The sequence below is a fragment of the Galeopterus variegatus genome, unplaced genomic scaffold (genome assembly GCF_000696425.1).
Source record: "Galeopterus variegatus unplaced genomic scaffold, G_variegatus-3.0.2 Scaffold1480, whole genome shotgun sequence".
Lineage (NCBI taxonomy): Eukaryota > Metazoa > Chordata > Mammalia > Dermoptera > Cynocephalidae > Galeopterus > Galeopterus variegatus.
The window spans coordinates 251,472-260,377 of record NW_007727591.1 but is presented as its reverse complement, the minus strand read 5'-3'; positions in this window follow the sequence as shown (position 1 = coordinate 260,377).

Below are 8,906 nucleotides of genomic sequence, written 5' to 3'. Positions count from 1 at the left end.
TTGAGTTACTTGTACATTATGGAAATTAGCCCCTTGTTAGATTCAGAGTTTAAAAATATTTTCTCCCATTCTGTAGGTTGTCTCTTGTTCTGTTGATTGTTTCCTTTGCTATACAGAAGCTTTTTATTTGATTAAATCCTGTTTATTTTTGCTTTCGTTGCCTGTGCTTTTGAGGTCTTATTCATAAAATCTTTGCCTAGTTCTACTTCCTGGAGCATTTCCCCTGTGTTTTCCTCTACAAGTTTCATAGTTTCAGGTCTTACATTTAGGTCTTTAATCCATTTTGAGTTGATGTGTGTATATGGTGAGAGATATGGGTCTAGTTACATTCTTCTACACATGGATATTCAATTTTCCCAGCACCACTTATTGAAGAGGCTGTCCTTTCCCCAATATACATTTTTAACACCTTTGTCAAAGATTAGTTGGCTGTAAGTATGTGGGTTTATTTCTGGGTTTTCTATTCTGTTCCATTGGTCCAAGCATCTGTTTTTATGCCAGTACAATGCAGTTTTGGTTACTAGAGCTTTGTAGTATATTTTGAAATCAGGTAGTGTAATGCCTCCCACTTTGTTCTTTTTTGCTCAGGATTGCTTTGGTTATTCAAGGTCTTCCATTGTTCCATATATATGTTAGGATGGCTTTTTCTATTTCTGTGAAGAATGTCATTAGTATTTTTATAGGGACTGCATTGAATCTGTCTATTGCTCTGGGTAGTATGGTCATTTTCACAACATTAATTCTACCAATCCATGAGCATGGAATGTCTTTCCTTTTTTTTTTTTTTTTTTTTTTTTTCCCTTTTAATTTTTTTTTTCAATTGTTTTTTTTTTTTTTTTTTTTTTTTTTTTTTTTTTGTATCCTCTTTAATTTCTTTCATCAATGGTTTGTAGTTTTCATTGTACAGATCTTTCACTTCCTTGCTTAAATTTATTTCTAAGTATCTTTTTTTTTGGTAGCTCTCGTAAATGGAATTGCTTTCTTGATTTCTTCTTCTGCTAGTTCATTGTGGCTGTATAAAAATGCTACTGATTTTTGTATATTGATTTTATATCCAACACTTGACTAAATTCATTTATCATCTATAACAGTTTTTTAATGGAGTCTTTAGTTGTTTCTATATATAAGATCATGTGATCTGCAAACAGGGACAATTAGACTTCCTCTTTTCGAATTTAGATGCCCTTCATTCCTTTCTCTTGCCTAACTGCTCTGGCTAAAACATCCAGTACGATGTCAAATAGGAGTGGAAAGAGTGGGCATCCTTGTTTTGTTCCTGTCTCAGAGGAAAAGTTTTCAGTTTTTTAACATTCAGAAAAAAAAAAAAAAGAATGATGTTAGCTATGGGTCTGTCATATATGGCTTTTATTGTGTTGAGATACTTTCTCGCTAACCTTATTGTTGAGAGTTTTTATCAAGAAAGAATGTTGAATTATCAAATGATTTTTTTGTGTCTATCAAGTAATTGTACTGTTTTTGCCTTTCATTTTGTTGATGTGGTATATTACATTTATTGTCATGCATATGTTGAACCATCCTTGCATCCCTGGATGAATCCCACTTGATCATGAGGTATAATCTTTTTGATGTGCTCTTGGATTCTGTTAGCTAGTACTTTGTCGAGAATTTTTGGATATAACTTCATCAAGGATATTGGCCTGTAGTTTTCTTTTTTCATTGTGTCCATCTGGTTTTGGTATCAGGGTGATGCTGGCCTCATAGAATGAGTTTGAGAGAATACTCTGTTCAATTTTTTGGAACAGTTTGAGAAGAACTAGTATTAAATCTTCTTTAAAGGTTTGAGAGAATTCAGCAGTGAAGACATCTGGTCCTGGGCTTTTGTTGGGAGACTGCTGATTATTGATTCAATCTCATTGCTCATTATTGGTCTGATTAGGTTTTCTAATTCTTCTTGGTTCAGTCTTGGTAGGTTGTATGTGTCCAGAAATTTATCCATTTCCTCTATATTTTCAAATTTGTTGGCACACATTTCTTCATAATAGTCTCTAGTGATTCTTTATATTACTGTGGAATCAGCTGTAAAGACCCCTTTTCCTTTCTTATTTTTGTTATCTGAGTCTTTTCTTGGTTAGTCTATCTAATGGTTTGTCAATTTTGTTTATCTTCTCAAAAAACCAACTTTTTGTTTCATTGATCTTTTTTATCTTTTTTTATTATTTTGTTCTGCTCTGATCTTTATAATTTATTTCCATTTACTAATTTGGGTGTTGGATTGTTCTTGCTTTTCTAGTTCCTTGAGGTGTAATTGCAATAAACTTCCCTCTTAATACTGCTTTTGTGTATTCCATAGGTTGCGGTGTGTTGTGCTTATATTTTCAATTGTTTTAGGAATTTTTTGACCCACTGGTCATTCAGGAGTATGTTGTTTAATTCCCATGTAATGGTTTCTATAGTTTTGCTTCTTATTGGTTTCTAGTTTTATTCACTGTAGTCTGGAAAAAATACTTGATATGATTTCAATCTTAAATCTGTTGAGAGTTGATTTGTGGCCTAAAATGTGGTCTATCCTAGGAAATGATCCATGTGGTACTGAGAAAAATGTATATTCTGTAGTTGCTGGATTAAATGTTATGTAAATATCAGAAGTGCAGTTTAAATTCAATATTTCTCTGCTAATTTTTTGTCTAGATGATCTGTCCAATACTGAGAGAGGGGTATTGAATTTCCCAACTATTATTGTATTGTGATGTGTTTCTCTCTTTAGATCTAATAACATCTGCTTCATATCTAGATGCTCTGATGTTAGGTGCATAAATATTTATAATTGTTGTATCTTCTTGCTGGATCAATCCCCTTATCATTATAAAATGACTTTCTTTGTCTCTTTTTATATTTTTTGGTTTGAAGTCTACTTTATCTAAGTATAGCCACTCTTGCTCATTTTTGGTTTCTATTTGCATGGAATATCTTTTTTCATGTCTTCACTATTACTCATTGGTGATGTGAGTTTCTTCCAGGCAGCATATAGTTGGATCTAGTTTTTTAATCCATTCAGCCAGTGTATATATTTTAAGTGGAGAATTTAATCCATTTACATTTAGGGTTGTTATTGAAAGGTATTGCCATACTCCTGCCATTTTATTAATTTATATTTATTTTGTTCCTTTCTTTCCCTTTCATTTTTTGTCTTTGCTTTTTGGTGAGTTTTTGTCATTATTGTTGTTTTGTTGTTGTTGTTTTTTTGTTGTTGTTGTTGTTGTTGTTGTTATAAGATACAGTTTCTTTCTCTTTCTCATTTATGTATCTTCTCTACTTGTGGGTGTTATTCTTTCTCATGTATTCATGATGATAGTTATCACTCTTTTGATGCTAAGTGTAGGACTCCCTTGAGGGTTTCTTATGGTGGTGAATTCTCACAGTTTTTGTTTGTCTGGGATAGATACTATTTCTCCTTCATTTCAGAAAGATAGGATTGCTGGGTATAGTATTCTTGACTGGCAGTTTGTTTGCTTGTTTTCTTTAGCACTTTGAATATATCATCCCACTCTCTCCTGGTCTGTAATGTTTCTGTTGGGAAGTCTGCTGCTATTCTGATGAGTATTCCCTTACAGATAATTTGATACTTTCTCTTGTTTTTTAGAATTCTTCTTTGTCTTTGGCTTTTGACAATTTTGCTATAATCTGTCTTGAGGAGGACCTTTTGGGGTTGAATCTGTTTGGAGACCTTTGAGCCTCTCAGATCTGGAAAACTATATCTCTCGCAATATTTGGGAAGTTTTCATCTAGTATTTCATTAAATAGACTTTCAATGCCTTTTCTTTTTTTCTTCCTCTCCAGTATACCCATAATATGGATGTTTGTATGGTTAAGGTTGTCTGATAGATCTCATAGACTTTCTTCATTTAATTTTTTTTTTCTTTTTTATGGTTCAACTAGGTTATTTCAAAAAGCTTGTCTTCAGGTTCAGAAATTCTTTTTTCCACTTGTTATAGCCTGTTGCTTAAGCTCATGGTTTTAATTTTTTTTTTTTTTCATTGACTGAATCCTTCAATTCCAGGATTTCTGCTTGGTTCTTTTTTATGATACCTATCTTTTTGCTGAATTTCTCCTTCAGGTCCTAGATTGTTTTTCTGACTTCATTGTGATTTCTATCTATATTTTCTTGCATCATGTTGAGATTCCTTAAGATTACCATTTGGAATTCCTCTTCAGGCATTTCAGTGGTTTACTCTTGTTTGGGATCTGAAAGCAGAGAATTATTGTCTTCCTTTAGGGGTGACATGTTTCCTTGTTTTTTGATGCTTCTTATATCTCTGCATTGATGTCTGGGCATCTGGTGGGGCAGGTTTTTCTTCTAATTTTTGGAGTAGTTTTTGAAGGGAGAAATTCTTATCTGTAGAAATATTCTATATTAATAGATGGGTATGGCATTCTGGGTGAGCACAGTAGTGTAGTCTTCGTGTGACTTCTTCAACTGTAATCAACCTTGGAGTTGTCTGTGGGTGCCCTTGTGTCCTTGGTGGTGGGGTTCTTGGAAGTTTCTTGTCAGGGTGCCTTACTCTGAGCATGTTTGTTGTGGCATAAGCAGGGCCTCAAGTACCTTGGGGGTGTTGTGCTGGTGTGCTCAGTGCTTCCTAAGCTGAGGTGAGCAACCCTGTGCAGGTTATATGCGTTCACCATTGGAGCTTTGATTTCTGGGGTAGGTGTTGTGACAAAGGCTGTTCCTCTGCTAATATGGGCAGGGTCACCAGGGTACTGAGTGGGTTGCACACCCCTTGGAGAAGCACCAGGGCACTTCTCTGTGTCTGAGTGAGGTTGAAGGGCTCTCTAAACCTCCCCACTGGAGTATGGGACACACAGGACTGCATGCACCCATGTGAGGTCAGAGCACTCCCTATACCCTCTTGCTGAGGCAAGATGCTCTGGCTGAGTTGAATGGGTCTCTGAGTTCCCTGGACCTGAGGTTGCATGGACCTAGGCAATTCACTGAAGATGCATGCAAGATACCATGCTCCCAGGAGAAGGCAGCTCACTCCCTGCACCCTCTCCATTGGGGCAGAATGCTCTAGTGGGCTGAGTTTGGCAGTCTTTTAGTTCCTGGGGGAGGTGGTAGATCCACATGGAACTATGGATGCACGGTTCCTCTAAGGGTGCACCTGGGAGGGCTGATACACTCCCTGGACCCTCTCCACTAGTGGGGGAGGCTCTGACAGGCTCTGGGAAGCACTTGTTGACCAATTTCACATTATAGCTAACTTCTTTTGATTCTGCTGACTCCAAAATTATGACCATATGCATTATATGATATATATTATATATGCATATCCCTGTTTTTTACATAGTCTTCTCATTCATACAGACTAAGCTACAGAGAACTGTCAGAACATGAGAGAAGTGAAAAGATTTTCTGTAGAATTTCCCTAAGATCCAGCAGATGGTGCTATAGGCACATCACTCTGCCTTCCAGACAGGGAGGAAAGAGTGAGTATACAGGGATGTTATGAGAACTTCACTGTTTATCCTTACCAGTTTTGTTTGTTTTAGGAGTGGATTTTTTAGGTGAAAGACTTCATTCCTTAAGAACTATCTTCAAATCCCTGCCTTTTCCAAGACATTAATAGTCCCCTACTCCCTGGTTATTCCTAGGAAGAAGCAGATTTGAGTTAATATCTTGTCTTCTCCACTTAATAGCTAAGTGACTTGAAACAAGTTACGTATTTTCTCTGAGCCACAGCTGTCTCATCTGCAAAATGGACATCATGATATCCACATCATAAGGTTGTTGTCAGGACTAATGAAATGATATACATCTGTGCACACAGCACTGTGCTTGGCATACAGGGGAACATAATTTCCTTTCTTCTGCTGACTCACAGAGAGAAGCACTCAAAAACCCAGAGCATGGCACATTCCATTAAAAAACCCTTTTCTCGTCAAGCCTATCATCCCCAAGGGGGGAAACCACTATAACCAAACTTATGAGGGGGGAATCCTCATGCCCAGCCCTGCTACATGGAGCACATCCTCCAGTAAAATTATGAATGTAAGTTTTGGAAAGGATTTTTGTGATTATCTAGTCCAACTCTTACATTAGTAATTCTCAAAAGGGACAGAAGAGGCCAAAACGTATGTTCCATGTGCTTCTTGTTTTCTTGACACAATCCAGGAAATAAAGCTCTATAAAATTCTGGTTGGTGAGCAAATTCAGAAAATAAAGTACTGAAAGGATTAAGTCTTTTTAAAAAATGGTGAAAAACTCTTTACATGATACATGAAAGTTCTCATAATACCCTTGACAATAAATTCAATTACTTCACAAACAGCTCATTTTATTTTCAGTCAATGCAGATGTTAAAAATTTCTTCCTTACATCAAGTCAAAATTTACTTCCATTTTATGAGCACCCGAAGGTCCCATGTTCCCTTTCCCTACCACCCGATACATGCTGACATTCACAAACAGACATGTGCATTTTTCCCTCTTACAAGAGTTAATGGTTCTAATGCCCCACACTTTCCAGCCCTTATCTCCTGTCTGATATTCTCCTCTCCTGGATAATTCCTGGCAAACAAATACTGAAGAGGAGCAGAGGACGGTAAACTACAGCCACAGGCCATAACTAGCTCATCATCAATTTCTGTATGGCCCACAAGCTAAGAATACTTTCTACATTTGCAAGCTGTTGAAAAAAAAATGACATATGAAATTATATGAAATTCAAAGATCAGTATTGATAAGTAGGTTTCGCTGAAACACAGCCATGTTCGTCTGTTTATATATCACCTATGGCTGCTTTCATGCTACAACAGCACAGCTGAGTAGTTGTAAAAATATCATCTGGCCTACAAAGCCTATAATATTTACCATATAGCCCTTTACAGAAAAAGATTGCTGATCCTTTGTTTAGGAGAACACTGGCCCCAAGAGCATGTTCACCTGGAATAGCCTTCACCAGCAATTCTTTCCTCCCTCTGTAACAACAGCCAGCTCCTACAGGAAATCGATCTTCACTCAGCAAATTCCACCTCCCCTTCACTCCCACAGTCTGTCACACTTTTTAAAAGATCATTGCTCTGATGAAGCATGACAATCTGGCCCAAATCAGACATCCAGAGGGAACATAGCCATAGAATGGATACTGACTCTGCAGCTCTCTGGGTAGTTCTTAGAAGAAAAACATAGCCTAACAATGGTTGAATTTAGTATTATGTAATTTATCATTTGCTAAAGAGTTGCTTCCACTCCTTTTCAAATCCTGACCTTTAAGTTTTAAGTCTATGTAACTTTACATACCTTCACTGAAATCTTTTTCATATGTTCACAATGGATGGAATACACAGCAAAGTCCTCAGGAATAAGCAGAAAGCCACTCATTGATTCTCAATGCTAAGTTTCAGTTTATATGCAGGTGAAATTATGTCTCTGAGGCGAAGCTGGCAAAAGAAAGGGCAGACCCTAGTCCTACTGTGAAAAAGTGGAAGTTGCTCAATGCAGAGTACTGTAGTAATGACCCTCAATCCTCTTTCAATTCAATCCAAACTGACAAATACTTACGAGAGACCTTTATGTGCTGAGCAATATACTGGGTCTCCAAGTGACATGGAGATAAATAATGCCTATTCCCTATTCTCAAGGAGCTCACAGTCTAGAAATTCTATAAGCACATAGACCAATATATGTGCATACGTGTGTATGAGAGGATATACACCAAATAACTAACAGGAGCTATTTCTGGCTAGTGAGTTTACAGGTATTTTGATTTTCTTTTCTTGCTTATTAATATTTTCTAATTTTTATATTAAGCATTAATTGCACAGTAAAACAATTTTTAAAAATTATAATATAGTATGATTGATATAAAAATAAAATTAGGAACAAGGTATGCAATTACAACTCTCAAGTAATTTTAAGAAAGATTTCCTACGAGAGGGCTGAAGCGGATTCTTAAGAAGGAGTTCACTAAGCAGATAATAAGGAAAGATATTCCAAATATGTACACGTGTGTGTGTGTGTATAATAGCATGTTAATTACTACTGGAGCATAAAAGGGAATGCAGATAAAAGAAAAGGAGCTGGAGAAAAGCCATAACCCAAATCATGAGGAGCCTTATATACCATGCTAAAGAGCATGCATTTCTTCTTAAGGTTACGTAGTGGATGAAATGAAAGCTACATTGATGAATGGCCACTAAGGTGTGATAAACTGAGTTAGGTAAAAAGATAAAAGGAGGGCCTCTGCAACCATTATCCATTCCAAGAGGTAATAATATTAATACAAACGGCACCTTGGCAGAAATCCCACATAAGAAAATTTAGCTTAGAATGAGAGTTTGACTAGATGATCCTTCAGATCCCTTTTAAATATCAGATTCCGTGATTCTTGACATTTGGGCCCTTATGTCCCTGTACACACTCCATTAGACTTCTACTGAAGTCCACACAATTTGTTGTCAATGCATGATGTTAGATAGTTTGGTGAATACACAAAGAGGCCTTTCCGCAAAGTGTCCTGAGACTTCGGCAGGTGAGGCTGATACTAGCCCAGACTTGGGAACTGCTAATGCAATCTCAGGTGAACATGTAAGGAAGTGAGAAAGAAGGTAAACACCTGGGAGGTGGAGATGGGTTTGTTTAGGAGTGAATTAGGACATCCCAAAGAGAGCAGCTCCTCCCTAAGATGGGCCATTATTCCCTCTATAAAAAGGCCACTATCCCCAACTGGCAGCACCCTGCAAGCTACTTGAGTCTCCACCCTACTGATTCCTCTGGTGAACTAGGTAAGTGAGCAGGAGTTCAGCTCCACTCATGAGTACTTAGGGCTATAAAGTCCAGAATATGCTCTAAGGCAAAGAGGCATTGGATGCCAGGCTTCTTTTTAGTATACTTTGAGGAACTTTGGTATAAGTTTAACTTTACTGAGAAGAAAAATGAATCAATGACTGGGA